Source organism: Anoplopoma fimbria, chromosome 1 (genome assembly GCF_027596085.1).
Source record: "Anoplopoma fimbria isolate UVic2021 breed Golden Eagle Sablefish chromosome 1, Afim_UVic_2022, whole genome shotgun sequence".
NCBI classification, from domain to species: domain Eukaryota; kingdom Metazoa; phylum Chordata; class Actinopteri; order Perciformes; family Anoplopomatidae; genus Anoplopoma; species Anoplopoma fimbria.
This window is the reverse complement of record NC_072449.1, coordinates 17,301,965-17,309,222: the sequence shown is the minus strand read 5'-3', so window position 1 is coordinate 17,309,222 and position 7,258 is coordinate 17,301,965.

Below are 7,258 nucleotides of genomic sequence, written 5' to 3'. Positions count from 1 at the left end.
CCACCATCTCTGTAGGTCATCAGCACCGTCCTGATAGGTTAAAGGTTTACATAGCTTTTTGGGCTTTATGTGAAATGTGTGTCAATTACAATGAACTTATTTTTAGCATAAATATATTAAAATTATTATTTCAATTTGGCAACTTAACAAAATACATGTATTAGCTGGAAAATGTGTTACAAGAATGAAGTTGCTGCAGTCAGTCCTGCTATTGGAACAAAAAAGCAGCATGCTAATCATACCACCAGGGAGGTACTTTAGCCCCAGGAATGCAAGGTTTGACATTGCAGTGATTGGTAATGTGCCAACACAGAATCTGCACTGACACGGATGCAAACAGGAGAAGTAAGCCACGTACAGTAATACACAGAACTTGCTCTGGAAAAAGCTCAAACTAATAGCATGTAACCAAATATAAATATCCAAAGTTTGCATAGGTTTGACAGATCAATGATAATACAGTCAGGACTCTAACCAACCATTTTTTTGTTTGTTTTGAGGTGTCTGTTTAAGGCATTGTTAGATGCTTCAATGAGATTGGTACCCTTGCAAGTAAGGCGAAGCATTATTATTATTATTATAATGTGAGGCTGAAGGTATTGTGAAACCACATCATTAGGTGAGTAATTATTCAATCAGCTCCCCACATATAAGCGATGTATGCTGTAGCGGGACAAACAACGAACAAAACATTATTGTGAATAGCAAACAGGTATAAATAGGCTATTAGCATAAGGTTCAAAAGCAAAGAACAACTCACGCTAGATGGGATACTTGTCCAAGGGACAACAAGAGGCCCTTGGAGTTGCAGACATAAAAGCAGACAAGTACACAGACACATGGCCTGTGAATAACACAGTCCATCCTCCATCGCTCTCCGTCTTGCCTCCTCTCCATTTCAGCCCAAAAAACCAGGCCACTTAGGCACATGTTACGCACAGATGCAAATCTTTCATTTACATATAACTGTAATGGGGGAGTAGGTGCAGCTTGCTGTTCATGTCAGGTTTTGTTTCATCACTGAATCCGTGTGAGGTTGCTTTCTCGTTGTGCTTCTTTATGACTTGGTGAGGTAATGAGCTGTGTGTCAGTCACTTGACCTGAATTCACCTCTGTGTAGGAAAGAAAAAGAAAAAAAAGATGAAAGATGGAGTGTGGTTTGTGCATGTTTTTGAGTGTGCAGGATGTCTAAGCCCAATAAGGCTTAGGTGTATGCTTACGTGCATGTGGTTGTAGGATTTACATGTGGACGAGAACATGTGTTTTTTAGCTCTCACTCTGAGGTGAACCCATAAACAGTTGTCTACATGTATGCACACACACGAACGCACAATGCATGCACACGTACTGAACCCTTACAGACTGTTGCGCAAGCAGCTCTGTTCTTTCATGATGATGAACTTCAGTTGTATGAATGCCCATGGCATCCCAAAATGATTTTTCATGTGTTTCTATGCAAATTCAATTTAACAATTATGTTATCAGACTTTAATCCGCTATAATTTGTATTTCCCTAGATCCCCTCAGCTCTGATGATATATATAGCGTCTTTCAGCTCTTTGTTTTGGTTTTCAAGTCCATCATATTAGTTTTTTACTGTTCTCATTAGCATTGTGTTAAGTTAAAAAAACACTTTGAAGCTCCTGTGCATTTCCTGCTCTGCACCAAACAGCAGACAGACACAGTTAGAGACTAGCTGGTGAACATAATGAAGCCTTTAGAAGCTATAGAGCCAGATATTTCCCTCAGGAGTTGGTGGAGACCAAATCTGAGCAAAAAGGAGAGTGAATATTGGGTATAGATTCATCAGGTGGACACAAACACGGCTCCAAATGAATGTCAATGTTGAGTCCTTATGGAAGGCAACTGTTTGCCAACATGTTCTCCATATTAATTAAAAGGATGATAACACACCGACCCTTTTCTTTACTTTTCCAACATTTGCTAAAATATCAACATATTTGGATGGAAACACAACAGGTGTTTCTAAGGGCCTCAAACTCATAAAACTGTGAAAACGTCTTGTAGCATCAGTAGTCGGATCTTGTCGCTAACATGTAAGGCGACAGGCTGTTAAATATTCATAACACCAGGCCTTTCTATTTAATTCATTGGTATTTTCTGTAGGCCTCCACCCCTCATGTCTCTTCATCGCACACCACTTATACTGTCACACCGGGTTTGACTTTATATTTGTTCTGTTTAAGTGGGATTTGTAAAGCACAGTAGGATGAGTAGTCCTGCTTTGTGTACATGTGTGTGTCTGTAAGTGTGTTATCCCAGCGGATCACGGTGGTTTGTAGAAAGCTAGACAAACACACATTGGAAGAGGGTCAGTCAGAGGTGGCAGAAGTGGGAGGGAGACACACAAGAATGGAAAGACTGTTTGAAAATAAATTGGACTGAGACCAGCGGTGAAGCACAGGTACAACTCCTGATAACACATCTTTCCTTTTCTCTGTCTCTTCATACGCTGAGGTCCCACAGTACCATGCATAAAAAAAAGGAGTAAATGAATACTCTAACAACATCTCCTGTAATCCCATTGATCAGGAGTTCCCAAACTTGTCAATGCCAAGGCCGCCCGAATAGCAATAACTCATGGACAAGGCCCCCCTTTTAGACATCTTTTTAAAAACAGGTTAGAAATACAAGGGCCTACAGCCAATAAGAAAAAGAATGTCAGAATATATTTACTTACCTTTATAAATGCACTAATACTTAATACTTTCATTTTTATTTCTAATCTTAAATCACACCATAACATTTCAGTATTTCTGTTTTCCATTATAAGTATTGTTAATACCGTCAAGCCAGCTAACTAGCAGAGCAGTGTCGTGGCAGCTACAGACCATCGCAGGTCAACACTGATAACTTATGATGTGATGAATGATGTAATGACTGGACGGCAATTAGAAAAATAGGAATGGAAAATACGATGTTTTATATGTAAAATAATAAAAATTATAATAAACATACATACAAACACAAAGACATACCTACATGCAAACCTTTCAATGTCAGGTATGGAAATGCTCTGATTTCTCATAGGCTGGCTCTTTCCTGTTCCCAGGCCTTTGACTACCTGTGTAAAAGTGACACACACACACACACACACACACACACACACACACACACACACACACACACACACACACACACACACACACACACACACACACACACACACACACACACACACACACACACACACACAAGGCCCCTATCACAGACCTGATAAGCAGTCCATAGATTCCTGAAGGGTTAGCAGACACGAGTAGTCATGTTATCATGCTGCTGACGCAATGCTGCCTGTTAAAGAGACCCTTTCTAGTTCGACCGACAGGGACTGACTGGTTTGGTTGCGTTCTCTGGGTCTGGACTGATGAGATCAAGCAGCAGCAGCAGCAGCCCGTATAAGGCCGGGCGCCTGGGTCAGTTCGGAAGAAAAGGTTCCTGATAGTCACAGATTCATGGCAATTTTTTTCCTCCTTGTAAAACATAGATGGGTCTTGGAAAAAGACACAAAAACAAAATGCAAATTTCAGTATCACGTTGTAAATTTCTCTCTCTGCTGCCATACGCGCACATACAAGCCTATAAAGAGCGAGTGTTTGAGCTGCATGTTCCAAGTCATTACTGGTGTGAACAGGCCACTGTTGGAGATTTATCACTGGTGGAGAGTAGCAAACAGGATATGGTACATTTTCTGCTGCACAAACTCATAAACAACTCCTAATCCATCATATGGTAACAATTAAGGAGAGACAGTGCTAGACTGAATAACATATGTGTGGGGTGCGGCTTGGGGTATTGCATGTGTGCATATCATCATAATTTTGATATTTTCCAGTTTAGCAAAGCATTTCCATCAAATTAACTTGAATAAGATAAATTCCATACTTTTGGAATGGTCTCACTGAGCAATTTTGCATTGTTTGCATTTTAGTTGATGTCTCTCTTTAATGTTAACATTTGATTAAATCTTAGAGTGCTGTACATGACTTCTGGAAAACAAACAATAATACAGAGTCATCTTAAACCTACAAAACAGCCGTCTATGCATTCCTCATTACTTAGAAGGTGATGATATATCCATATACCAGTGGATACAATACCGTGCTTCCTGTTCATCTTGTGTGTGGACACTTAGTGCTGCCGTGTACTCTTCTCGTAGTGCATTTACGTCTTTTGCTACCCTGTAACAGATCTCAGGCAATATTGATTCTCTGAGTTGTTCAATAGCTTCCTGTATCATTTGCTATTCAGTCAATGTTTCCTGCATGAAAGACTTCTGCACTTTCATGTAACATTAGTCAAAGTTGTTATGAAGATCTTCTAAGTTCTCAGGGCAGATAATGTTTTGGACAGGTTTTATTGTCAAGCCTCCTACTAGACTTTTCAATTTATAAGATAGTTTTGTCTTAGTCATGGTAAAAGATTTAGTTAGAATGCAGTGGCCTTGCTTCAAATGTCTCATTTAAATTGTGATTGTGAAACTGTGTGTTACAATCCTTTGACTTTGAAGTCACTTGAGATGCTGTTTACTCTCTAAAGGAAAGAAAAATGTTTTCATGATCAACAGATTTCTGGCTCTGCAGACTTTCTTCATGCTGTCAGTTTTGCATCCTGTGTGTTTTTAGCTGCTCAGAGATGGCAGATGGTGCTACAAGCAAGTGACCGGCATCACAACACATTCTGGTGTTGAGCCAAAAGAAAGATGACATGATATATTACAGCACTTCTTGCCAAGATGGACCAGTTACTCACTCACAATTGCTCTTATATTCATTTTAATATGTACTAAACAAGCAGTTTTTTTTATCATCCTTGGTTAATGATAAATAACTAAAGCAATACATTAATAATGTCCATTTAAGGGAAATTACTTCGACAGCAAATAAGTACACAAAAAATAAAAAACGTTGCATGGAGATAAACTTTCCTTGCTGCCTTCATAGTTTTTCTTCCCAAACGCACCTAATGACTCATCTTATTGGCTTTGTATGTTTAACTGATGCAACTTTTCAAATTCTCTGTCCTTCATGTTTGAATGAGCATCATAATCTGTTTGCAGGACGTTGCCCAAAAAGGTGGACTTCCCTTTAGATTTTAGAGTAGGGAGTACAGAGTTATATTGTATATAGTAAACATATACTGTATGTTATTTTTGATAATCTTTATTTTCCCCACTACACATGCATAAATAAACCCAGTAAATAAATATAACCACACAGCATCTTTTCCCCTACATGGTTTTACAAGCAGTCAGAGCGACTTCTTTCTGAACCTTTCATATGATCAAACTCTGCAGGGGATCACTAATTTGGTGTGCCCTGTTTAGAACAGTGAGTTGTGTGTCCTTGGCATACAGGCTCTCCTCAGTCACTGGAGTGTGTCACTGCACCCAGAACTGCAGAGCACCATGGGTAAAGAGTTTCCCCCTCAGAGAAAGTGTCAGAGCAACATAACATTTCTGATGTTTGGCAAAACACGGAGAGGCAGAGGGAAAAAGTGAGAGAGAACAGTCATCTCACTGCTGTATAGCTCGCAGAGACATAGCTCCTTCTCTCCTCACCTTTTCACCTTTGCACATGTAGACACACTGAAACGCATGGAGGTAGTGTTACATATGCACACATGCAGGAGCTGCAGCACAACCTGCGGTCTCCTTCAACAAGCAAAAACACAGGCAGTCTGTTGTCCCTGGCAGCCAAACAACTGGCCAGTGACGTCTCTCTAGCCCAATGTGACAGAACATGACGAATAGTGTTATAAACCATTGTCCAAAAAAGGTTATGACAACAGGAGCACATTCTATAATGTCTAAAAAGCAGAAGTTACACATGCAGCAGGACGAGGCTGTAAACTTTAACCATGTGTATTACTTGGAGGTAAACCAGAGGCAGGGATACACTCGGGTTTGGTTTACACTTTTAAAGCCCTGAAATAAGACATAATGATGCATCAATGCTATGTGTAACAATGCATTGTACTTGCCGTTTGTTTGAACATGTGTGTGGGTGTATGCGTTCGGAAATTCTTGCCTCATTAGCAGAAGACAAATGCTTGAACCTGAAATGTTACTATTCCTCATATATACAGCTATTTGAATGTAAAGCCTGCACTTCAATGATAGAAGAGAGGAGACATTAAATCAAAAGCCACTGATTAGAATGGCCCACAACTCTGGAACATTCCTCTTGGTGTCCTTCTGTGCGGTGTGGAGGATATGTTTAGTGTAAGCGGCCAAATCTTCAGAGCCCCGGGGTCTAAGTTAATCATGAAAAAGCTGATTAGTGAAGCATAACAAAAAAATTATATCTGTTATCATTATGAGTCACCCCATCATTTGGAAACTTGCAGTAAAGAATTTTAGCTTTTTTATAGAACTATTTGTGCTCATGATTGTACCTGGTGTACTTTTTTATGAACTTTTGTAACAATAAATAGGAGCCATGTGTCCCGAAAATATTTGGAGTTCTATTTTCCAGGGGTCTTTTTTTAACACAGCATATTATGCCTGGGTTGATGAGGTGGAAGTTAGTGAATAACTGAACTGATTTTTGCTACTCCATCACTTGTAACTTAAAGTCACATCATGAAGTTTTGATGCACATGGAGACAACACATTGTCATTTCACAGTTTCATGAGCACTTTTTATGACAAGTTTTTAGGTTACTTTGTTACATTTCACGTCACATTCGCTACGTTGTAGAAACAAAAGTCAGATTAAAAAGATTTATTTTGTTCAAATCAGCAGCTTCAGCAGAGAAGATGGCACACAGGCCAAGGTCAACAATGTACAATAATGCAATAAAATAAAGAATAAGGATATTTTGGGTTAATGTTAGCATTATTGTATGCTACCTCTGTATACTACAAAATCACCTTGCATCTACCCTAATAAATAGGATTTAATGCTCAGAGACGGCATGCTCAGAGACCCACATCAAACACTCATGATGTTGTGAAATCAAAAGGTACGTGCTGGCTAACATGCTAATGGTTGTCCTTCAGGTGACTTCTTCATACACTGAGGAACTTCTACTCTCAGTGAGATGTGTGTGTGACTTCCTGCTGTTCTTCTCTGATGTGATCGCAGATCGTCTTTGCTCAACATGCATGAAAACTTTAAGGAGCTCAGTGGGACAGAGAGGCTGATAGGACTGGTTACACTGAGACAGAGAGGCTGAGTGCACTGGTGAGATTGAGAATGAACGAGCAGAGAAATTTAACCTGGAGCAGATTGAGGAG